This window comes from Dipodomys merriami, unplaced genomic scaffold (assembly GCF_024711535.1).
Source record: "Dipodomys merriami isolate MVZ:Mamm:240054 unplaced genomic scaffold, mDipMer1.0.p SCAF_42, whole genome shotgun sequence".
NCBI lineage: Eukaryota > Metazoa > Chordata > Mammalia > Rodentia > Heteromyidae > Dipodomys > Dipodomys merriami.
Genome location: NW_027205826.1, coordinates 6,281,767 through 6,307,458, shown reverse-complemented (window position 1 = coordinate 6,307,458; position 25,692 = coordinate 6,281,767). Strand labels below are relative to the sequence as shown.

Sequence of the window (25,692 nt, the reverse complement as noted above, 5' to 3'; positions counted from 1 at the left end):
TGTGTGTGTGTGTGTGTGTAGATTTCACACGTAGTAAGGAGAAGAAGTCAAATGTCTTACCAGATGTTTGGGCTACATAATATTTTTAAGTTAACTTCACCTTTGCTTTTAAATGCAGCTAGCTGTCAGACTATATGACCCCCATTGTAGTTCTACAATGAGGCAGCATTGCCTTACCCCCTCAATCCACCAGGCCAATAATATCAGGTCTGTTTATGAGACCATTTATTTTATCTAGCTATGACTGATTTTGATTCTGATTCTGATCATCTGTTCTGCGATAAGGTAGTTATGGGGGTGGTGTAAGAAGGAATTTGCGGTTTTTGATACCCCAACCCACCCATGTTGGCCATTGGCCTTTCTCCAGGGATGGGTGGAATCAGAGATTAAAGACAGAGCCTCTCAGTCATATAGGATTTCACCCTGGTCAGTACAGAAGAGGGCTGATAAACTGACCCCTAAGCTGGCAAGCAGGATCAGGAACTCGATAGCATTGAGCAGGCCCAGTCATGTTCTAGGAGGAAAACACTACAGTCAGATAAATCTGTGTTTGTTTTCAGCCTCTGCCATCTCCGGTAATTGGTTTAATCTCCGAGAGCCTCAGTTTCCTCCATCATCAAAGGATAAACAGGGCTAGGTTAAAATGACCTAAGAATATCAGCAAACATGCAAATACCACTGACAATGTCTGGGCACCGTTTTAAGAGCTTGTAGACATCATTTATTTAATCCCTACAATAACTTGAGGGCAGAGATGCTATTATTATTACAGGAAGAACATAAGACACAAAGTGAAAAAGATGACTTATCCAAGGCCACACAGATAGTGTAGTTCAAATCCAGGTAGGATTCTTGGCTGATTCTCCTTGCAGCATGAAATGTAAGCCAAAGAGAGGGAGGGAGGGAGGAAAGGAGAGAAAGAGATTGTTAAGTAAATGTTAGTTTTCCTTTCATTTTTTTCCCATCCTAAAAAGCTACCCAACTAGAAGATTAAGCATTAACTACAAGATGATGCCCACCATCTCTTCCTCTGAGAGCCTATCTTATATCAAGTGGTAATTATTTGCTGCAAAGGCAGTTATGACACTTAGAAGAAGGAAACAGGCAAACCGGTGACACGGAGCCCAGTGTTTGAAGCGACAGCTGCTTCCTTGCTAAGACCTGGCTACGCATCCCACCCCCGTTCGGCTGCACGCAGGCCCTGGGCCAGCCATAGTCGTTTCCTGTGTCAGTCGCACTCAACCTTGTTCTAGCTGCCAACTGCTCAGATGCTGGGGCTTGAGAAGACAAAAAGGGAAATGGGCTGTGGAGAGTGGAGCCTGGGGAGAGGTCAGTGCGACAGCTGTTCGTGAGGAGTCCAGCAGCCTCCGGGCATTCCACGGGGTCCACATGCTCCCCGGAGAATACCAAGCTGTTCATTACATTGCTCAGATGACAGTTGTCCAACGGTTGTGTCTTCGTGGCTTCCCATCTCCAGAAGCCTTCTGCCTCCTGACTCGAGGTTCTGTTGGCCTTTCCTTTGGCCTTTGAGAAAGTCAACAAAATAAGTTTGTAGGGAAGGGAGACTGTACAGGAATTTTCCTCTTAAAAATGAAATTTCCCACTAGGCGTCGCTGGCTCACACCTGTAATTTTAGCTACTCGGGAAGCTGAGATCTGAGGATCACAGTTCAAAGTCAGGCAGGAAAGTCTAAGAGACTCAAAAAAAACTCCCAAAAAAGCCAAAAAAGCCAGAAGTGGAGCTCTGGCTCAAGTGGTAGAGCAAACAAACAAACCTCAGGGACAGTGCCTAGGCCCTAATTTCAAGCCCCAGGACTGGCACCAAAAAGAAAACAGAAAAGGAAGGAAGGGAGGACAGATGTGTGTGGGGGGGGGGGGGAGTATTTCTTGCCAGTTGCTCCTGTTACACACCTGTGATCCTGGCTTCTCTGGAGGCTGAGATCTGAGAATCAAGATTTGAAGCCAGCCCAGACAGAAAAGTCTTTTAGGACTAGTATCTCTATCTAACCACCAAAAAAGTAGAAAGTGAATCCGTAACTCAAATGGTAGAGTGCTAGCCTTGAGTGAGAAAGCTAAGAGGCAGACCCCAGGCCTTCACTCAAGCTCCAGTAGTGGCATAAGGAAAGGAGAGGGGAGGGGAGGGAAAAGGAGGGAAGGGAGGGGGGAAGGGGATCCTAGAACCAGATAAAAGAGCACAGGCAAAATGAGGGAGAACGTGGGAGAGGTGGCACTGATCAAAATAAATTGTGCTTATAAACTGAATTGAATTGAAAGCCCTTTGGACAATTACTTAAAAATAAAGAGATGAGATTCCATAATTACTATTATAATGTTTTTAAAGTAATTGCAAAAAGATGTTAAAAGTGCTAGTACAGGGCTGGGAAGGTGGCTCAGTGGTAGAGCGCTTGCCTTGCATGCCTGAGGCCCTGGATTCGATTCCTCAGCACCACATAAGCAAAAAGAAAAAAAGCCAGAAGTGGCGCTGTGGCTCAAGTGGTAGAGGCTCGCCTTGAGCTGAAGAGCTGAGGGACAGCACCCAGGCCCAGAGTTCAGGCAGCACGACCAGACCCCCAAAAAAAAAAAAAAAGTGCTAGTACACTAATAAGCAGAAATAGGAGAAGAAAACTAGAGCATAAAAGACAAGAATACTGTGGTATCCTATTTCTTGGTGTTTCTTTTGCTGAAAGTCTTCATTGGCTAAACATGGATCTGCATATCACCCCGAATTTCCAAGGAAAACTTTTCATACTATCACTACCAAGTTGTTATATGCACTAGTCTTCATATTTATGCTACCTAGGGAACCCAGAGTTTGTAGTCTCAAATATAACCAAGTCCGACAAACATCCAAATGCCAAAAGCCTTCCTGTTTTTCCCACTGGCAAATGCTCAAGTTAGGGTCAAGAGGAGAAGTTATGCTTTTCTTAAGTATTCCCTGAAAAGCTTAACCAAGAAACCAGAAGGTCAACAGCATTTGGGTCTAACCCTAAAAATACCATTCCAAGTAAAAACAGATTCATCAAAACTAACATATTTAAACCTATAATAGTCAGTGAGAGAAAACTGTGTTAGGGTTTGCTGGAGAAACAGCATCAACAGGATTTCTATACAACAGAGAGATTTTGTTTAAAGAATTGCTTTTTGCAACTCTGAGAGGCAGGAAGTCTAAAAATCCATGGGACAAATAAATAAGTAATAAATTGCCAGGCACTGGTGGCTCACACCTATAATCCAAGCTACTCAGGAGGCTGAGATCTGAGGACCATGCTTCAAAGCCAGCCTGGGCAGGACAGTCCCTGAAACTTTTGTCTCCAATTAGCCACCAGTAAACTGCAAGTGGCACTGTGGCTCAAGTGGTAGAGTGCTCAGCCTTGAGTTGAAGAGCTGAGGGATAGCGCCCAGGCCCAGACCAAAAAAAAACAAAAACAAAAACAAAATACACAGGGCATGTACAATGCCAGCCAGCAGGCTGGGCCCTCGGGAGAGATAACATCACAATCTCAAGAGTAAGATGGAGCTCCTCCCTCTATCTTTTCTTGCAAATCCTTCAACTGATTGAATGAAACACCCACACTCTGCAGGTAATTTGCTTTATTTATTCAACTTCTACAATTAGACCACAAATAGCTCTAACAAATACAGCAACATCTACACTAGTGTTTGATCAAAACCTTGGTACCATAATCTAGGCAAGTTAACCCAAAATTAACCTTGACACACAACCTAATCAGTTAAATCCAAATATTGATGTGAATCTCCTCTGACACTTACTTCCTTTGACCAGTATCCATGCCTATATCATTTTTAGTCAATTCTAATCTTCTATCTGGGAGGGCTCTTGGAAAAGGTCATTGATTGGGGTGGAAAGCTTTGTTTCTATAAGATTAACAAAGTCAACAAGGCTTATTAATTTCTCCCTATAAACACTGGCACTCTCCAGCCTATGAATCTACACCTTTCTGGTAATTATTATGTTCCCCCTTGATGGGGTATTGGGGAAACAGATAGTAAATTAGGCATTGCAGACTCTGAAAACTCTCCAAGTTGGCCCGTGTAGCATAAAAGAAGCTACAGACAGTATATGAAAAATGAAGGAAGTCAGGCACCGGTGACTCCTGCCTGTAATCCTAGCTAGTCAGGAGGCTGACATCTGAGGATTTCGATTGGAAGCCAGCCCAGGCAGGAAAGACTCATCTCCCAGAAAACCAGAAGTGGTGCTGTGGCTCAAAAGTGGTAGAACAGCCGGGCGCTGGTGGCTCACGCCTGTAATCCTAGCTCTCAGGAGGCTAAGATCTGAGGATTGCGGTTCAAAGCCAGCCTTGGCAGGAAATCTGTGAGACTCTTATCTCCAATAAACCACTAGAAAACAGGAAGTGGCGCTGTGGCTCAAGCAGTAGAGCCCTTGCCTCGAGCTGAAGAGCACAGGGACAGCACCCAGGCCCAGAGTTCAAGCCCCAGGACCAACCAAAAAGAGAAAAAAGTGGTAGAACACTAGCCTTTGAGCAGAGAAGCTCAGAGACAGTGTCCAGGCCCTGAGTTCAAGCCCCACAATTGACCAAAAAGAAAAAAAAAGAAGGGAATGAATAGATGGGTACAATTTTAGGCTTGCAGAAAGTACAGAGTTCTCAGATGCCAAATCACTAGAATTCCCTCATTGATCTTATCCTTCTGTTGAATATCTTATTTTAATGTGGTCTGTTTGTTAAATTTGCTGAACCCATAGCCATGCCTTGTTATTCACTGAGCTCCATCGTCTACATGAGGGTTGACCCTTTGTGATGTTCACTCTGCGGGTTTTGATCAATATAAGATGGCATTTGTACCCACCATTATGAGACCCGATGATGCTCTAGATGTACCTGATGCTGACCACCGACCAATCACCTCTCTGCCTAAGCCCAACTGTCTCTTCTCCATACTTCTTCCTGTTCCAGAATGGAAACATGGAAGCGTGGAGTCCTACTGTAGGTAGACTTCTCCCTGGCTTCTTTTGCTTAGTTATACACAGTTAAGGCTGTTCTATGTGTTTTCATGTTTCCATAGCTCCTTGCTTTTCCTCACCCCGCAATATCCCATTGTATGGGGGCACTGGTTTGATCATCCAGACTGTCAAAGGATAGCTTGGTTATTTCCAAGTCCTGGAAATTATTCGTTGAACAGCATGCAATATCCATGTGCAGGTTTTGTGTGCATCTAAGTTTTCAAATCATGCACACACAATGGGTGGATTATATGGTAAGAGTACATATGTTTTCTTTTTATTGTGTTTATTAATTGTTGCGAATAATGACTTTCATTGTGGCATCTTCCTACATGCACAGAACATGCTTTGATCATACTCACCCCTCCATTACTCTCTCTCTCTCTTTCTAGAACTTTCCCTTTCCCATCACCCTCCTTGTACTTTCATATACTTTACCCCTGGATTCCACATATAGAGAAAACATGCAATTAGCATTGTCTGTCTGAGCATGTCTTTGTTTTAACATGAGCTCCACTTCCATCCATTTTCCTTCACACGACATGATCTCATTCTTCTCTATGGCTGCATAAAGCTGTGGGGTACCTCTGCCACATTTTCTCTATCTGTTCATCTCTTGACAGTCTCGTAGCCTGGTTCCATGATTGACTCTTGTGAATAGCCCTGCAATAATCATGGCTGTAAAGGTATCTTTGCTGTTACACATTTTAGTTTTGTAAGAAACTGGCAAAATGTCTCTGAAAGTACTATCATACATTCCTGATGGCAAAGATTGAGAATTCCTATTGCTTGACATCCTCATAACTATTTGATATCATCCAAGCTCTAGATTTTAGGCTTTCTATTAGATGTGTATTAGTTTCTCTTGTTTCAATTTGCAATTCCCTAATGGTGTACGTTGTTAGGAACCTTCTGGTATCTTCTCAAGGGAAGTGTCTAGGAACATCAGTGTTTTTTTTTTAATTGGGTTGTTTGTTTTCTTGTTGAGCTCTGTATATTTAGATAAATTTATATGAATTTAACATGCCACATTTGTTGACTTTTTTCCAGTAATCTAAAGAATGTAAAAATGGTTCTTAGTTTTGGAGCTGAATAAAAATAATTGATGAACTGCATTCAACCCAGGGGTCCCAGCTAGCCAACCCCTGCCTTCAAAGTTTTGATCTCCTTCTAGCCATGGGAATTCATACTCTCACTCAGGAAAGCCATGTGGCCAAGAGCACACTTTTTTATGTGTGTGTACTTGAACTCAGGGCCTGGACACCGTCCCTGAGTGGTTTTGTTGTTGTTACTATTTGTTTGTTTCTTTTTGGTTCAAGACTAGCACTTTGCCACTTGAGCCACAATTCTCCTTCCAGCTTTTTGGTTAATTGGAAATAAGAGGACTTTCCTCCCTGTGCTGTTTTTGAACTGAGATCTTCAACTCTCAGTCTCCAGATAAGCTAGGATTACAGATGTGAGCCGCTGGCACCTGGCTTTGAAGTGCATGTACACTTTTATACTCCAGGCTCTAATGAAGCAAGGGCAGGTGTAGGGATGTGAGGGACCCTGTCACCTAGATACTCCTTAGGAGTATATTGCAGTGGCTCAAGGAAGGGAACATAGTAGATTAACACAAAAGCATTTGGATGCGGGGAAGTGCCACAGGCAAATTTAAGAGATATAAAGGAAACAGGAGTGCCAGAACCAGAGATGGAAGTGAAGACGGTGGAGGAGGAGAAAGGACTCAGAGATGATGCTTAGAATTCTAAGTCAGTCCATGACTGCCATTTGCTGATTCTGAGACCATGGGAAATGCAGTAAGCAGGGGTGAGATGTATCAGGATCAGTTCAGTGGGCAGCACAAGCTGCTGTCCAGTTGTGCATGGGTTGGAACTGTAAGAGAGGGTGTAAGGTTTTGAAAAAATCCACGTATTCGTTACAATGCCATGGGAGTGAAATGTCTCCCATGGTAAGCCAGTGATGAGAATAAATGAGAGAAAGAAGTCAGCAGGAATAATTTAAAACGGGGTGGGGGTGAGGGGGATAGTAAACCAGGAGAGTGGAAGTCAGACTGATAGGCCAGGGCAAGGAAGTACCTGTTTAGAGGAGACTGAGGTTGCAGAGTGGGGTGACTGAGAACCAGTCAACCCACAGCACAGGTGGGAGGCCAAACACCAAGGTGCCACACACTGCTGGTATGGTTCCAGGAACATGCTCAGAGCTCTCTCCCCACAGGGCGCCATTTGCATTCACCAACCAGCAGGAGATTAAAGACAGACAAGCACAAAGCTGTCAGGCTGCTTCCTGTCTATTTGGAACTTGGGTCAAAAGGCACAGGGAGAAATACACAGTATGTCCAGCCTGCATTGTTTTCATTAACTTCCTAGTCACTTCTGCCACGTGGCATCCAACTCCTCTAAGCACTTCTTTTCACACTGATTTTAAGCCAAGGATCCCAACTGGTCCAACCCCCAAACCTTCTTTGAATCACATCCCAACGTTCTGTGAGTTGTCCCAACTTATTGCTAGTACATTTGCATTCTTCCTAGGTCATTCAACATGTGTTCTGCTTACAAATAAGAACTCTGGCACCAGTGACTCAGGCCTGTAATCCTAGCTAAGATCTGAGGATCACGGTTCAAAGCCAGCCCAGGTAGACAACTCGAAGAGACTTTTAACTCCTGTTAAACAGTAAAAAGGCTAAAAGGAATCATTGCTCAAGTGGTCAAGTGAGAAAAAAGCTAAGTGAGAGTTGAGTGTGAGCTCCAAGGCTGATACACATACACAGAAGCACACAAACACAGAAACACACAAAAAATACCAGCATGCCCCTATTCTTGTCCATTTTCCTACCACACACACAGCAGTAGCACATTGTCGATCAGGCCTCTTGTGGAGTACTAGGTGTTAGCATTTTGTGCAAAACACAAGTTTTTAAATCACTGACTGATCAATGATGGTGGGTGTTGTTACACTGAAGTGGCGCCACCAAGTGGCCATTGAGTGAATGAACTTTGTAATTCATTCTAGCTTTGAAATTAGTCATCCCTCAGTCTCGGAGGAAATGTTGTTTCCAGATTCCCAGATAATAAAGTCTGGGGTGGCTCAGGAATAGCATAACTCAACACTCAATGTGCAGTATCAGCAGTCGGGAGGCTGAAGCAGGAGGATAGAGAGTTCTAGGTCAGCCAGCTTGAGCTAATTAAATAAAATGGCTTAATCTGGGGTTGGGAAGGTGGCTCAGTAGTAGAGTGCTTGCCTTGCATGCATGAGGCCCTGGGTTCAATTCCACCACATAAACAAAAAAAGCCTGAAGTGGCACTGTGGCTCAAGTGTAGAGCACTAGCCTTGAGCTAAAGAGCTGAAGGACAGCGCCCAGGCCCAGAATTCAGGCCCCATGACCAACAAAAAAAAAGAAAAGGTTTAATTTTACATATAATCTATGTACGTTCTACCATACACAGACAACCCACGACCTCCAATGGCTTGATTTACAATGCTTCTGCTTTGTGATGGGTTTAATTGGGATGCAACGTGTATTTTCAACTTACAATGTTATCAACTTCCAATGGGTGTATCAGAGTGAAACTCCTTTCTAAGCCAAACAAGCAGCCAGCCATACCTTAAAATGAACTCTTAATGATACAATATCAATGTTATGTCCATAATTATTCCACTGTCTTGCTAATGGAAGCAGGACAAGGAAAGAGTCTATTCATGTTTGGTGCAGATGTAATTTTTTGCTAAGATTTTCTATCCAGGGTTGGCTGAATCCATAGATAGTGTAGAATGCAGAGAGCCGACTCTACACAGCTGGGCCTTCACAGCAACCTTATTTCACAGTCACCTAAATTGGAACACATATTTGTCTTGACCAGTATGGCCTTCCACTCATAACAATGTAATGTGCACCCACTCATGGTCCTTACAAGAGGGAGTCAAACACAGATCCCAGTCTATGGAGGAGAGGCACAAAAATACATCGTGAAAAGAGTGAAGGGAAAGCAGGGATGGCTTCCCAGCGGAGGTGGCTAAGGGAGAACAAATGGAGAAAGAATTGGTGAGAAGAAACACTTTCCAGGTAGACGAAACAAGTATAAAACCCCCAGAGGTGAGGGGATGGGAAATGGCGGGCCTTTGGAAAACTACCTGTCATTCTGTTAACACTGAACCAGACACTGTGTGTGGGGTCAGGGGGGAAGAGATCAAGAGAAGTCTGAAGGGATGCTAGCCGGGAGGACAGAACACGTGGAGGTCTCCCCCTATGCCAGGAAGAGCTGCCAGTACCTCACCTCACCAACTGACTTGTGTTACACTCAGCTGGGCGGAATTGGGTGCAGAGAAGTTAAGTCACTTGTCCAAGTCCCATGCATCTCATGTGTGAAGCAAGACCCTGAACGGAGCTCCACAGGCTGGTCTTTCATCTACTAAAGCCTTGATTAAGGAAGGGGGTGTGGAGGTGGGGGAACCTAGCTAGGGAGTGCACTAGAAAGGCTGGAACATTCTAGCATGTTCTCTGATGCCAACGAGACTGAAACCAAGGGTATTTGAGAACCAATATACAAAGATGATACCAAATGGCTCTCAGAGCCAGTCCAGGAAGCAAAGAGGCAGAATCACGGGGTGAAGTCAGGGTCAGGGGCCAGGTTTCCAAGAATGATATGGAGAGCTGCCAGCATCCCGGGCAAGGCCGGTGGATAAGGGCATGGGAACTGTACCAAAGGGGCCTCAGGACTGTTTCTTAAAGGCAAGAACACCCCGTACCAGCCTGCTGGTGCCCAGCTCTCTTTTACCACTTCCCTCTCATCCTTTCCAATTTATCTTCCTGCCCCCATCCTAGATTCTTCCCCATCTGGGGCCTACTCTGTCATCTATTCACATACGGGTTTGTGAAAAAGAAAACAGCGAAGCGCGTTACAATAGATAATAACGTTCTCAACTGCGAAAGGGAACAAATGTTAAAATCAAGAAAAAATAGATGAATTAGAGCAGAAATTGATCACTGTGGGAGAGAAGAGGTGAAGCACAAGGAGCCAAGCTACCCTATGTGTCTACTCTTGCCCTCGTTAAGCTAAGTTTGGCAGGAAGTTTTGGTCATGTAGAAAAGGAAATTAGATCAGGTGACTATATCAAGGAAGTGTACCTACTTCTCAAGAAAGCATATAGACACACATATATATATATACATACCTATATGTATATATACCTATATACATATATATATATATATATATATATATATATAAAACTATAATTGTAGCTACTCAAGAGACTGAATAAGGTCCAGTTAGGACTTCTGATCTGCAGGTAATAACTTCATGGTGCCTAAGACTCTCCATTTATCTTAATTACTTATGGCATCAAAGGGAAGCTAACAGGGGGACCAGTAGAAGAGCTAGACATGGGAACAAATGCACTACCCTCTGTGTGATAAGTAGGTAACTGTCACAATAGACTCATAGACAATGTACAACATGAGCAAGAAGGAGAAGAAGCAGGACCCATCTGGGAGATAGAGAAGAAGAAAAATCTTTATAGAAGCATCATGAGAGGCAGGGGTGGAAGATGAACAGGAATTCACTAGGAGATGGAGTTGATGATGAGTGGCACCATGAGAAGGGGAAGAGTAGTTGAGATGAAGGAATAAGCAAGAAAAGGATTATCATAGAGGATCACCTGCAAGTGAAGGCCAGAGCCACTTCTCGAACTTATTCAAAGCCTGAGGTTACACGCATTCCTCTTCCATAATCTATACGGCTCTGTTCCAGTCATCCAACAAGTATTCCTGGTCAATTCCAACTTACAGTGGAGTTATATATTCTAGCCATTCATCTGTGTACCCAGCACATTTTGGGTGCTTAAGTAACATCACTTGTATAAGTGGATGGATGGATGGATGGATGGATGGATGGATGCGTATCCTAGGAGTCTAAACTACAGAAGATTACAAGGAAGAGAAAAATACTTTAAATGTTTTGAAAGTAAACATTATAGTCCAAATAACATTCTGATTCTGTCCAAATATTACATTTAATTAGCAAATCACACTTAGAAAGTTTTATATTTTGTTCTTACATTTCATCTGGTTTTTGCATTGCAAAACCACACAAGCTAATTCTAGGGTTCATATAAAAAATAAGAGCTTCACAAATGGAAAAAAAGCAGTGAAGGTGCTGCCTACAGAATTATTGATGTATATAAAGTTACAATCATTAATGCATGCAACATGAGTATGTCCATACCCAGGCGTACAAGTTAGAGATTCACAATACAAAGTACCAGAATTGAATGGAATGCATGTAAAACCTTCATTTGTGATAAAGCATTTCCAAAGAGATAAGAAGAAAACTAAATAATACAGTGCTTGGCTAGTCATATGGGGAAATGTTAGAATGCTCATATCTTTGATCATCATAGGAATTTTTCTCCAAGAATGACACAGGTGGAGAAGAGACACTGGAAATGCTACAAATGCACATTAGCGGAGAGACGGTCAAACACCACATGGAATATATAATAACCTAGGCACAGAGTGTATAAATTATACATATATTAGGTATTATTTGTAATATCATGCAGCATGATGATATATAAGGAATATGATATAAAAAATATACATCTCCTCACAATGGAAAACATAGCCATTCTAAAGACAGGGCAACTCTAAATGTTCTGATCTGTTAAGATTTTTCTACTGAACATCTCTTAAATGGCTAGCGACAAGATAGAAAACAAAACTATGTATACAGGAAGAAGAGGAGAAGGACAAAGAAAGAGAGAAAAGGAAGAAAGAGGAAAGAGAGAGGAGGAAGAGGAGAAAGTAAGAAGATGGAAAGAAAGGAGAAGGAGGAAGAAGAGAGAAGAGAGGAAAAAGAAGAGGAAGTAGTGTAGAAAGATTAAGAAGAGAAGGAAGAGAAAGAGGAGAAGAATTAAAAAAAAAAAGAGAGAGACAAAGGAGGAGATGTAGGAAGATTTAATTTCTCCATTGAAGTGCTAAGGCAGTAACGGGTACATGGACCCTCTGTGACGCCTAGGAAATTCTTATAAGTCTACAACAAGTGTCCTATTGACTGGAACTTTCTGGGAGATAATTGTTATTTATATAAGGAAGCTCAAAGCAGGCTGAGAGTTTTCATTATACACGAGTCCGAAATTCATCAGTCCACTGAAAGGTCTACTCAGAGGATTAAGATCCCCTCCTTGATCCACTGGTATGTTCACATGGTATAAATGCATTCATTGATATTTGAAGATTTAAATAATCCTTTATTCCAGAAAGAAACTCAACTTGGGTTTTGGAATTTAAAACAGCAGACATGTTTAAATGCTTGCTTTTACTTACGGAAGTGAATTTTAAAACTGCAAGGGGAGGGCTGGGAAGGTGGCTCAGTGATCGAGTGCTTGCTTTGCAAGCCCTGGGTTCCATTCCTCAGTACCACATCAACAGAAAAAGCTGGAAGTGGCGCTGTGGGTCAAAAGGTAGGGTGCTAGCCTGGAGCATAAGAAGCTCAGGGACAGTGCCCAGGCCTCCCTGAGTTCAAGCCCAGGACTGGCAAAAAAAAAAAAAGTTCAAGGGGAGGGAAGGAGAGGGGAGATTTTGACTCTTGGTGTTCTGTGATTTTTTTTTTTTCTTGTGGTTCCCTAATGGAGAGATCTGGATGGAAAGCTACTTTTTTCCATGGTAATTCTGCTCACCTACATGTGACTTCAGACAACTGGAGATCACCAGGCCTCTGGGGCACTGCTGTCCTCCTCTCCCCACCCCGCCCCCCACCTCCCCACACACACACTGGGAGGCCAAGGCAGGAAATAACCTGCTGTCAGCATCCTCTCTATTCATCAGGAAGTGCATTTGGCCTTGTTAGAAGCCACCACCAGCGACAGCTGACTCCCAACCTTTCCAAAACCTTAGCCTCAGGAAAAAGCAGAGTTGATCTCACTTAATGCTCATGGTTTGGAGACCTTCCAACTTTTTTCTTTCCCCAGCTGAATTGAAATTGTTTTAACTACAGATGGCTCTGCGTGATCGAAAGTGAATATTAAAATGCACTTAGTCGTTTTAGAAAGATTAGCACCAGTCAAAACATTGTCGGTGATTGACTGAGTACCAAGATTCTAAGTCAACATGAGTTTAAGAGTTTTTTTTCTTGTGAATAAGTTTTTACCTTGAAAAAATTAATACAGGTGCATTTTTTTAAACACAGCAAAAATAGCAGATTATGTAAATAAAGAGCAAGCTCTCCCAGACCAATCCCCTTGTTTTCAATGCTTTTGGAAATGAAGAGAGACTTGGAAATCTCCTTTTCTAATTTCTCTCCATCTTCCCAGAGATTAACAGTATGAATACAGTAGAGAATTCAGGTGAGTGGTAGATTGGTAGGTAACTTAATAGTCAACATAAATCTTTTATCTTTATAAATTAATTTATCTTGGGCAGGATGGAAGTCAAAGATACACAGAACTTTCCAGAGAATAGGGTCAGGCAAGGGTCATCCGTATATAGAAGCAAACTTAAATCCTTACAAGATGAGACAGACCCAAGCAGAGGTAGGAGAGAAAGAAGATCCTAGAGCCACTAAAAATAAATAAAGAAATAAAGAAATAAATAAAATCACTTAAAATATCTTGAGATGCCTTGCTGGCTTTGGTTGGTTCCTGTAGGCTTTGAAATAGTGTCTGGAACCATGCTTTTTACATCAAATTATTAGCCCACTAAGAGGTGTTCCTGACCTCAGGAAAATACAAAAAAAAAATTTTCAACTTGGATTTACTTTTAATATGCAGCCGTGAAAACTTTGTCATATTTCTAAAGAGCACATGAGATTTTTTTTTACTCCTTGTGTCTGTTTGCAGTTGATAAGGGAAATACAAGATCACAGGCTTAATAGATATGACAAATAAATTGGTGAATTTAGTCTTAGCCAATGGGTACCTGTCAGCTCACATTCCCGTTGATATCAGAGATTCTCATTCAACAGCAACATGTGATTTAGAACTGGCACACACAGTTCCACTCACATGGCAGCCTTCTGTCTGATAGTGTACCTAAAATTAGAGAAATACTCTAATCAACCCAGGGTGTTTCATTCCAGTTCTTTATGAGCTGGCACATTTTCCTCACGTCTCACCTGCAGCAGACCTGCCCTGATATCTCAATGCCTGAAGCTACCCCCAACTTGAAAATACTAATGTCGAGATGACATTAGATGTTAGTTATCCAGGATCTTCACAGATCAGAGAGTAAGAGCTTCCAGTCTACAACACTGCTTATCTTTTAGTATCAACTGTGAGCTAGGCTTCACTCTACCCTAACAAAATTTCCACCTTCACCTAAGGGCATAGGCACTTCCTCATGTCTCTCAAGAGGTGATGGTGCACTGGGGGGTTGTTGCAGGAGAAAAAGGGATCAGAAAGGACGAACAGGCCAGAGTGGACTCTCGGGGGTCCTTTAGATATAGAAACAAACTTGCAAATAAGGATAACTTGACCTCTACCTTCCCCATTTGCATCCATTTCACTTCTTTCTCTTGCCTAATTGCTCTGGCTAGGAATTCCAGTAATATACTGAATAACAGTGAAGAAAGTGGACACCTTGTCTTGGTCCTGATTTCCAAGGCTATGGTTTCTGTTTCTCACCTTTTAGAATGGTTTGTCGTACATAGCCTTCATTATGTTAAGGTTTGATCCTTCTATTCCTAGCTCTTATCAAAAAAGGATGCTAGATTTTGCCAAAGGCTTTTTCAGCATTTATTGACATGATCATATGATTCTCATCCTTGATGGTTTTATGTACCTTACTACATGTATTGACTTATGTATGTTAAACTAGTCTTGCATGTCTAGAATGAAACCAACTTGCTCATGGTATATGATTTCTGTTTATTAATCGCTGGACTCAGTTAACAAATATTTTAATGAGTTTTGTATCTGTATTTAATCAAAGAGCTCATTCTATGGTGTGTGTGTGTGTGTGTGTGTGTGTTCCTGTCTGGGTTTGGGATGAGTATAACACTGGTTTCATAGAATGAGTTTAATAGTGATCATTTTCTTTGTATTTCATGGGAAAGTTTAAGGAATATCAATGTTAGTTTTCCTTTGAAAGTCTTGTACAATTTAGCTGTAAATATGTTAGTACTAGGCTTTTTTTTTTTTCCAGTCCTGGAGCTTGAACTCAGTGCCTGGGCTCTGTCCCTGAGCCTCTTTGTGTACAGGGCCAGCGCTCTACCACTTAAGTCACAGAGCCACTTCTGGATTTTTCTGAGTGATTTATTGGAGTTAAGAGTCTTACAGACTTTTCTGGCTTTGAACTTGTGCTCCTCAGATCTCAGCCTCCTAAGTAGCTAGGATTGCAGGTGGGAGCTACAGGCACCCAAATTTGTCTTTTCTTTGTTGGAAGATTCTTCTTTGCTATTTCAATCTCATCAATGTTATAGAGCTGTTTAAATGGCTTGTGTCCTCCTGGCTCTCTTTTAGTAGGTTGAGGTTATCTAGGAATGCATCCATCTCTGCTAGAATTTTTAGTTTATTTAAGTAAAGGTTTACAAAGTATTCTTTCATGATATAGCTTCATTGCTATACCCCCATTAAGTCCCTAATTTTATTTATTTTGGTTGTTTTCTCTTTTTCTATTTCTCATATTGGTTAAAAACTTATGGATTTTATCTTTTCTTTGTATAAGATGTCTTTAAGTATCTGCAGTAGTGCTGGTTTGGTGATGTTAAGTTAGTTTCTGTTTATCATGAAATATTATTATTTGCCCTTCAGTTATGTATGAAGGTAGGTAGAGTATTCTGGGTTAGCAGTTGTTAAATTTCAGTGTTTTAAATACACCAGTCTTTGCTTTTTTTTTTTTTTTGGTTGGTCATGGAGCTTGAACTCTGGGCCTGGGCACTGTCCCTCAGCTCTTCAGCTCAAGGCTAGCACTCTACCACTTGAGCCACAATGCCATTTTTGGTTTTCTGGTAGTTAATTGGAGATAAAAGTCTCACGGACTTTACTGCCCTGGCTGACTTTGAACTGTGATCCTTAGATCTCAGCCTCCTGAGTAGCTAGAATTACAGGTGTAAGCCACCAGCTCCCTATTCATTCTTTTCTTTTAAGGTTTCTGTAAGTGACTTGACTTGTCTTTTCTCTCATACAAACTTTAGTACTCTTTTTCTTTTATACTTGGTTTTCTCTATGTCATAGAGAATTCTTTTCTGGTCTGGTCTGTTTGGTGTCCTGAAAGCTTCTGTGCCTGGATGGGCTTCTCTTTCTCAAGATTTGGGAAGTTTTCTGCTAACAATCCATTGAACATATTTCCTATGCCTTTAGCTTCAGTTCTTCTCTTTCCTCAATTCCTATGATGCCCTACATTTGGTCTTTTAAGTTGTGTCCTGAAGTTCTCCCAAATTCCTTTTGTCTTTTTGATATTTTGCTTCTTCTGTCTTGTCTATTCTAGATTTTCTGTGGCTCACGCCTGTAATCCTAACTACTCAGGAGGCTGAGGATGGAGGTTCAAAGCCAGCCCAGGCAGGAAAGTCCGTGAGACTCTTATCTCCAATAAAGCACTAGAAAACCGGAAGTGGCACTGTGGCTCTAGTGGTAGAACATCTGCCTTAGCTGAAGAGTGCAAGGACAACGCTCAGGACCAGAGTTCAAGCCCCATGACTGACCAAAAAAACAACAACCAGAAATTCTGTCTTCGTATCTTCCCCTTTATTTTCATCTCTCAGTCTTTAGTTTGTTTGTATAGGCTTGCCATCTCTTCACCAGGATCCTTTTCATGTATTGCATCAAATTCTTCATGAATTTATTTGTCTTCTTTTATCTTTTAACTGTTTAGCTATATTGTCTTTGAGCTCATTTAGCTCTTAATTTGTATTCACTTTAGATTCATTTCACTTTTTATCTGTGTTCACCATGACTTCCTTCATTTCTTTGTGTTCTTTATGTGTTCATGTGGTTACTTGCAGATGTCCTCTTCCATTTCATTAAACATTCATATAACAGACCTTTGAGCTCAGTGTATGAGATTTCCTTTACTTTGCTGTCAATCAGGTCTATTTATTCTTTTAATTGTTATTGTAAAGGTGATGTACAGAGGAGTTACAGTTACGTAAGTCAGGTAATGAGTACATTTCTTTTTGATCAATGTCAATTCTTCCTTTGTTTTCTCCCAGTTCTTCCATTCTGACTCCCCCTGCCCTTCACAAGTTCTATAGTTCTTTTTTTTCTTTTTTTTTTTTTTGTAGGTCGTGGGGCTTGAACTCTGGGCTTGGGCACTATCCCTCAGCTCTTCAACTCAAGATGAGCGTTCTATCACTTGAGCCACAGCGCCACTTTCGGTTTTCTAGTGCTTTTATCAGAGATAAGAGTCTCACGGACTTTCCTGCCTGGGCTGGCTTTGAACCTTGATCCTCAGATCTCAGCCTCCTGAGTAGCTAGGATTACAGGCGTGAGCCACTGGCACCTGGCTCAGTTTTAATATAGTATCTAGTGAGTAGCACCGGTATGTTTGTTCACCATTTGTCCCACCATTTCTGTGCTCTCCCTTACCTTCCCCTAAACATAAACTTATATATAAGACAAAATGTTGTTTTCTGGAAGTGCTATATTGCCCTGCTTCCTTACATTTCTTGTGTCTATGGGTTGGGTTTTAATCCTTTGAAGACTCCTTATGGCTTAGACTTTTCATTTCCTGAAGTCTTTCCACTGGCTTATTATCTGTATTCTCATCATGTAGACTAAATTGATGAATCATTTCTTACCAAGGTTTGAACTCAGGGTCATATGCTTTCTTGGTATGGGCAGGGGAGAGGGGAATAGACAGATACATATATATTTGACAATATAATTTTTGCCCTTTTTGGCTCAGAATATATTTTCTAATTGTTACATAAGGCATTTTAGGCTGACAGAACTGTATAGGAGGAAGCAATTATTTCATCCAAATTTTCTTTTTTTGGGGGGGGGGGTCCAATCGTGGGGCCTGAACTCTGGGCCTGGGCGCTGTCCCTCAGCTCTTCAGCTCAAGGCTAGCACTCTACCACTTGAGCCACAACGCCACTTCCAGCTTTTTTCTTTTTGCTTATGTGGTGCTGAGGAATCGAACCCAGGGCCTCAGGCATGAAAGGCAAGCACTCTACCACTGAGCCACCTTCCCAGCCCCATCCAAATTTACTTAAACTGTTTTATAAAACACTTGAAGGGAAAGACTAATGAGAATGAATGTTGCCAGTCAGTTATCTTTACTGCAAGAGGGAAATGTACACCTAGCAGAAGGTGCATCTTGGTAGGAGGCTAAGGGAAGGGGCTTTTTTTCCCCTGTCATACTAGGGCTTGAACTCAGAGCCTTTCACTAGTAGGGGGCTCTACCATGTAAGCAATGCCCTCCAGCCCTTATAGCTTTAGGTTACTTTTTAAATAAGATCTCAAATCTTTGCCTAGCCTTACGCTATGATCTTCTTCTTTATGCCTCCCATATGCCTGAGATTAACAGATATATCCTACTATAACTGGCTCATTCCTTGAGAGGTCATGACCTTGAGTTATAAATGTCCAGATCTTTGCTTTACAGGTGTGAGCTCCTGCTTCCAGCCTGGAAATGGGCTTTTTTTCTCTTTTTTTTTTGAAGAGTTTGTATTAAAGAGTTGTAGGAGGAAAAGACAGACAAAACTGGAATCAAGCCAAAATTGGATATGTTTTGAAACATGTGGTTTAAAAGTTGGGTGTCTTGGAAATCTTTGTTTGGGAAGTGAAGGAATGGACTGGAAAGGCATTGACAAGAAAACATGAGTCACTCAATGTCAGTAACTTTACAGCTGCCATATGGCCTCAGGCTACAAACCACATTCTACTGACCTTGTGTTACCCTTGTTTATGACTGCCAGGGCCATTAAAGTCTGCTTACCAGAGCTGATTTTCACTTTCTCTGGACCCATATGAAGTGGATGAGTATTTCTAGGAGAGAGAGGGGAGAATGGAAATATCTGTCTTTAAATAAGCCTGGAAAACATCCTTTAAGCAAGGTTAAATAGCAAATGTAATACAGGGCTCTCCAGAGTCTTTAACATGCCGAAGTGAATTGTGGATCTCCCCAAAGCCCTTCCATTTAATCTCAACACTGCTGCCTGCATGATTCTGATAACATACAAGTCAAAGCAGCCAGAGGTTTCTCACAGCCCCCATCTCTGCCCCACACATCACCATCCTAACCTCCTTTTCTCTCGTCCTATCTGGTCTTCTCCACCCTAACCATCCATGGGCCTTAGGCCCCATGTACTTTTTCCCACATGACAACATAACTCCCACCTGGAGTCTCTGTTTAAATGGAACCTTCTAGCAAGGCCTTCCTACTCCCCTCCATCTCTCATTATCTCTAGCAATTCCCAGTACAGTTCCACTGCCTTGTTGGTCTTCTTAGCACTTGTTAGTACCAAAGAGATTCTGCAGCTTATCTTATTTTCGTTTGTGGTCTCTCTGCCCATGGGAGGGTAGGTTTTTTTTTTTTTTTTTCATTTTTCCAGAGATGTATTCCTGGGTCCTGGAAATGTGACTGGCACGGAGACATTTGCTAAACAGTTATTGAATGGATGAAGACACAAATCCTTTCCAAACTTCTCTTCCCAGAGAGGAAGTGGTGAAGGAAAGCCCTATATTTTCCATTTACTGACAGAAAAGATGGATAGGAGGGGATCTCAGGGCCTCTTACAGGTTTTGGGGATCCATTTCCACGTTTTATCAACCCAGCCAAAGCTCCCCCAAGGTCCACTCCACCAGCTAAACACTAAAGCCAAATACAGCATACCACTAGATGGCACTGTTCACCAAGAAGCTCTGCACTTTAAAGGATCCCTGGCCCTCCTTCCACTTCAAAGGCTCTGAAATCCTCTTCTTCCCAGGTGGAGGAGTTCCTACCTCCCACCACCATCTCAAGACCAGGAAGAAACCTTTCTTCTTGTTTCTTCAGCCCCATTTCGAAGTTATCCCAGGCCCACCCAAGAATACAGGTTAACCCTCTTCTTGGGAACCAAAGGTAATTTTCCCCCTAGTATTTTCTACTATTACAAAGCTTTGGTCCTCTTTGAAAAACCGCAGATCTCCATGCATTCTCACTTGAACTTGGCCAATGGCCTTGTTGACACAATCCACTTATGTTGTCTGTTCTACCCTTTACCTCTCTGACCCTGTGTGTAATAAAGCATAGGCAAAGGTATCCATTGTATTTCTAGCCTTGTGCTGCTGCCCTCTGCCACGGAACCCAGTGGAAGGGAGCGAGTCTCCATCCCAAACTCTCCTAGGACCTTAAGCAAGTTACCCTGAACCTTAGTTTCTACAACTATGTGATAGGAACAAAATCCAGGAACAGGGCTGGGTACAGTGGCTCAGGCCTGTAATCCTAGCTACATAAGAGGTGGAGATTGGCAAGATTGTGGTTTGAAGACAGCCTAGGGGAAATCCTCATCTCATCCCACAAGCTGGGTGTGGTGATCTCAGCCATGCAGTGAATATAGGTAGGACAAATGTGGTCTAAGACCAGTCTGGGCAAAATGTAGGAGACTCTATCAGAAAAATAACCTAAGAGCAAAAGAGGGTTTGGAGGCATGACTGAAGTGGTGGAGCACTTGTATAGCAAGACACCCTGAATTCAAAACTGAGTAACACAGGAATGAAACAAAACCAAAAACTCCCAGACCAGACAGTATTATGTTAAAAAAAAAAAATGTCAGAGGCTCTAAGCCAGACTTTCTATAAAGTTTTGTTTTCCATTTCCAGGTGTCACCTATAATGATACTCTAAAATACCCCAGAGAGATCCAATGACCTGTTGAAACCTTCTCTGTATCCCTGTGTGGGTTAGAGGTGTCCCATCAGACAAAACCTCTACCACTGACCTGCTCCACATACCCAAGGCATGTTGGGAAATGCAAGTGTAGAAAGCTACTGTTTTGGTGCATGATCACCAGCCAATCAGGAACTATTGACTGAAAGGACTCATGACGTAGGGCTCATGAAAGGACATGGTGGAAACAGATAAGACAAATAAGGGGGGATGCTGAGTAAGAAGATACCAATTCACTCTTCAATATAACATCATTGTTTTTCACTCTTGGTTCTTGTCCGTTCCTTTCAAAGCAACAAATCCAAAGGAATAAGTCCACGTGGGAGACAAAGGATTTATACCAGAAAGTGCTTTCAACTTTCAGCCATGCTACCTCACACAGATTATGCCTATAATCAGAAATCAACACAACCTCCAGCTATGCCTCTTGCTCAGCCATACTAGGGACTTCCTGTTTGCCAATCATATTAGATCATTGCCTTTCCCAGAAGCCATACGTGCTGCTCCCCCTCTCTACCCTGGAATGTGTCAGCCTGTCCTTTTTAATTTCCTTCACAAAGTGACCCATCACTCCTTTTTGTCTCCAACATCCCAGGCTCTTCCACCTTTATCCTTTCTCCAAGTGCTTCATAGACTGGTTCAATGAAGTTCAGTCTCAGGTCACACGCTGGGCATTGAGACACAGCAGAAAGTGGGGGGGGGAGAAATTACTTCCTGTGACTTGGTTTCATAAAAATAGAATGGGTTTTATAAAAAGCAGACAGGAGTGTATTTATTCACCTAGTAGTTAGTCTAATTATAGATGGTTAGGTGTCATGGGCAGCCATATTGGGTGACAGGAGAGTTGCATCAGACAGGATGTGTCATTTCCAACTTCCCCTGCTAATGCTCTGTGCAGACCCTAATCAGCATCTTAACATTACACCCTGATCTTTATCCAGAGAGGAAGTAAGTCCTCCCATTAGCTGGGTAGTAGCTTGTAATTTTGTATTACCAAAGGCATTTAATTCTCAGGGCTAGCTTTCTTCTCCCAGATTTGAGTGACTTATTTTACCTAGATACACAGGGCCTTTTCATTTTCCTTAGAGAAAAAGAGACACTTAAGAGGTTTAATTGGAAGAAAGAGAAAAGGCTGAAATCTTATGCCCATGGTAACCAATCTGTGTTTTTCTCTTCCAGTAGTTTTTGTCATTATAACTTAGGAATGCATTTACTGTTGCAAGAATATGATTTAGAATGTCATAAGATAACATCATATTAGGAGTATCCTTCCCACAGAATCAAGAACTAGAACTTTTTTTTAAAAGCCACCTGGGTTCCAGTGGCTCACCCTGTAATCTTTGCTACTCAGAAAGCCTTTAGGAAGATCTCAGCCAAGATCTAAGGATCACAGTTCAAAACCAGCCCAGGCAGAAAAGTTAGTGAGACTTTTTAAACACCAAAAGACCAGAAGTAGAGCTACGGTCAAGTAGTAGAGTACTATCCTTAAGGACAAAAGCTCAGGGACAATGCCTAAGTCCTGAGGTCAAGCCCCAGGATACACACACACACACACACACACACACAGGAGAGTTATAGAGAGGGTAAGATTGATTGGAATATATAGTAAATGAGTGGAAATGTAATAAGGAAATCTGTCTGTGTAAATAATACAAGTTAATAAAGATGCTAAAAGAAAAGCCCACCTGATATTTAATGAGTTCAGCACCTTTGGGTTTATTTATAATTTTTTCCTTGTTATTTTTTTTGTATGTGAATAGACTTCCGAGATTTTTTTTTTTTAAAGGTGGAGTCCCTCAAGCTGGCTGCTGCCTCTCCTGACAGACTGGCCTTCCACAAACCCCACCCAACCAGCTGATGTATTTAGTCTAGGCTCAAAGGGTTTTGAAAATAATACTTAGGGCTATGAAGGTGACTCAGTGGTAGAGTGCTTGTCTCCCATGCATGAGGCCCTGGGTTTGATTCCTCAGCACCACATATACAGAAAAAGCCAGAAGTGGCCCTGTGGCTCAAGTGGTAGAGTGCTAGCCTTGAGCTGAAGAGCTGAGGGACAGAGCCCAGGCCCAGAGTTCAAGCTCCTCGACCGACCAATAATAATAAGTTTTCCACATTGTTTTTAAAAACATGGGCTTCTATAAAGTCTAAACTTATATATTCTCTTAGGAAAAAATAAAATGAGAGTAGGCAATCCTGAAATGTTATTTCCACATGAGTAGTGGTGACCATGGACCACTGACCTAGAACGTAACCTATAATGAAGATCATTGTCTGGAGAATGAGACAAGGAGGGTGGTAGGGTTTCTCCTGTGTGTTATCACCAGACCTGTGACCATTCAGTTCTGTTCTGCCACACCCACAGGTGGAGACCGAGTACATCTTTCCCTCAGACCTGCGGTCTAAAGGCAGCACAGACATTCCTCGGTCCTAACAGTGCAATCCAGTTTGACTCTCCCTCTCCTCCCCTGTCTCTCCCTCTTCCCCATCCATTACCATGCCCCGCCATTCACTCCTTCAAAATCCCACTGGATAAAAATGACAGTGCGGCCACCTGGACACTGAAAATGTGGCTTGTATGAGCTGAGATGTATTGTGTGAGTGGAAAATACACAAGAGATTTTAATCACTCAGTTCTGAAAAAAGTTAAAATTTAAATTAAATAGTTTTATACTGATGACCTACTAAAGTAGTATTTTGACATATTGAGTTAAATATTAATTTTTGCCCATCTGGTTTTACCTTTTTTAAATGGACCTTCTAGAATATTGAAAATTATATATGGATCTCACCTTTATCACTTCTTTTTTTTTTTTTCCTAGTTACGGGGCTTGAACTCTGGACTTGGGCACTGTCCCTGAGCTCTTCAGCTCAAGGCTAGTGCTCTACCACATGAGCCACAGTATCACTTCCAGTTTTCTGGTGGTTAATTGGAGGTAAAAGTCTCACGGACTTTCCTTCCCTGGGCTGGCTTTGAACTGTGACCCTCAGATCTCAGCCTCCTGAGTAGCTAGGATTACAGGCGTGAGCCACTGGTACCTGGCTTCTTTTATTTTTCTGCCTCAAAAAAAAAACTCGTGGGGTTGGCTAGGAAGGAAAAACTGGGAGAGTGAAAGAAGTAACATAGTTAAAAAGGAAATGTACTCTTTACCTGACCCATGTAACTGTAATGCCTTTGTATATCACCTTTATAATAATAAACATGTTTTAAAACCACAACTCTTGGATTTGGGTCCATCACCTTTCTGGCTTTGCCATTGTCACACTGGCCTAGTTTCTCATGATCCTTCCCTCCTAGAAAGTCCTTAGTCCCCTAGAGACTTCTAGACCTTCCCCCACTTCCAATTTGTTCTGTACACCCAAGCTGAGTTTATCTGCTTAAGACACTGCTTTTTATCATGCAATACTTCTGCTCCAAAGCTAACAATATCTACCCCCATGAAGTCTACACATTTGACAATGAAGTGACACTAGCTTTTTCTTTAAAGACCTTTATGTAATTCTCCCAACAACCTAACCCCTGACTTGCTAGACTCTGGGTCATCTCAATAGAACAGGAGGACAGCAGCATTTTGCTGCACTTGGACAATGAGAAGAAACATCTTTGATCTGAAAGGTTACAAAAATAATGCAGTGCACACATCTGAAGGGAATTATTTTCACTTAGGATGGTTCATCACAATCAGCAAAAAAGCCATCACTGGCTGTGGATAGAGAAGTTAAACGATTATTTATAACAGTGGAGATAAAGAATAATAGAAGGATGGAAGGGGGGAAAAACTGTTGTATTTCCATCTCAGAAAACCCCAACTGGAACAACTTGGGGGGGGAGTGGAGGGGAGGAAAAGTGGGAGAAAAATGAGGGAGGGGTTAAGTTCAACAAGAAATGTACTCACTACCTTATTTATGTATCTGTAACCCCTGTGTACATCACCTGGACAAGAAAATTAAATTTTAAATAAAAAAGAAAACCCCAACTGGAAATCTAACAAAAAATGTAAGTGGAGATAGTAGTTTTTGCTCATTTATTCTATGCCTTAAGTGTGTGTGGGGTGCTGGGAATGTGGCTTAGTGGTAGAGTGCTTGCCTAGCAAGCATGAAGCCCCAGGTTCAATTCCTCAGTACCATACAAACAGAAAAAGGCCGAAGTAGTGCTGTGGCCCAAGAGGTAGAATGCTAGCCTTGAGCAAAAGAAGCTCGGGGACAGTGTGCAGGCCCTAAGTTCAAGCCCCAGGACTGGCAAAATAAATAAATGAAGTGTGTGTAAATTTGAAATATGCCAATCAAGTATCCTTTCATCTCAAAATTTAAAAAAATATGAAAAGTTGACCAAGAACTGTACAAATTCAAAGCTGTGAGTACTGAGGCTTGAACTCAGGACCTCTCCCTCTCCCTCAAGGCTGGTTCTTTTTGGTGTAAATTGAAGATAAGAGTTGACTAGACGTTTCCTGCCCTGGCTGGTCTGGAACCTCGATCCTCAGAGCTCAGGCTCTGAGTAGCTAAGATCACAGGCTTGAGCCATTATTGCCCAACCTAAATTAGTTGGTCCTTCAGTTTTGCAGGTACAAGGCGATCGGGTCTGGGTGAGGAAAGTCGTTTTACTCACAGGTCTTGAAAGAAGACACGCACATTCTGCCATCTATTGTTATTTAGCTTGTCAATGTTTCACTTGCTTCCTTAGTAAACGAGGAACAGTGACATTTTCCCACAGCAGGCCCTAGGAATAAAACACACACAGCTGTTGCAGTACTTGGCGTGAGTTCTCCACCGCAGGGGGCCGATAAGATAACTGCTTATCTGCCCGGCCGTGGCAGCCGCATTGGGGGAACATATTTTCAAAGCATCTTAAGGACTCTGCAAATGGGTGAAGTTTTGGCGTCCAACGCTGTCTACTAAATTCCTTAAGTTTAATAG

At 42.1% G+C, this 25,692-nt stretch overlaps 1 long non-coding RNA gene across 1 annotated transcript; it reads right to left on the bottom strand.

The window, feature by feature from the left end:
* Window positions 1-698: 698 nt before the first annotated feature.
* Window positions 699-25,501, bottom strand: LOC138807407 (uncharacterized). Its single transcript, XR_011366142.1, has 3 exons — window positions 25,385-25,501; window positions 18,854-18,903; window positions 699-1,524 (listed from the first exon to the last, which is right to left on the bottom strand). It is a non-coding gene; the product is annotated as an uncharacterized lncRNA (long non-coding RNA).
* Window positions 25,502-25,692: the final 191 nt, after the last annotated feature.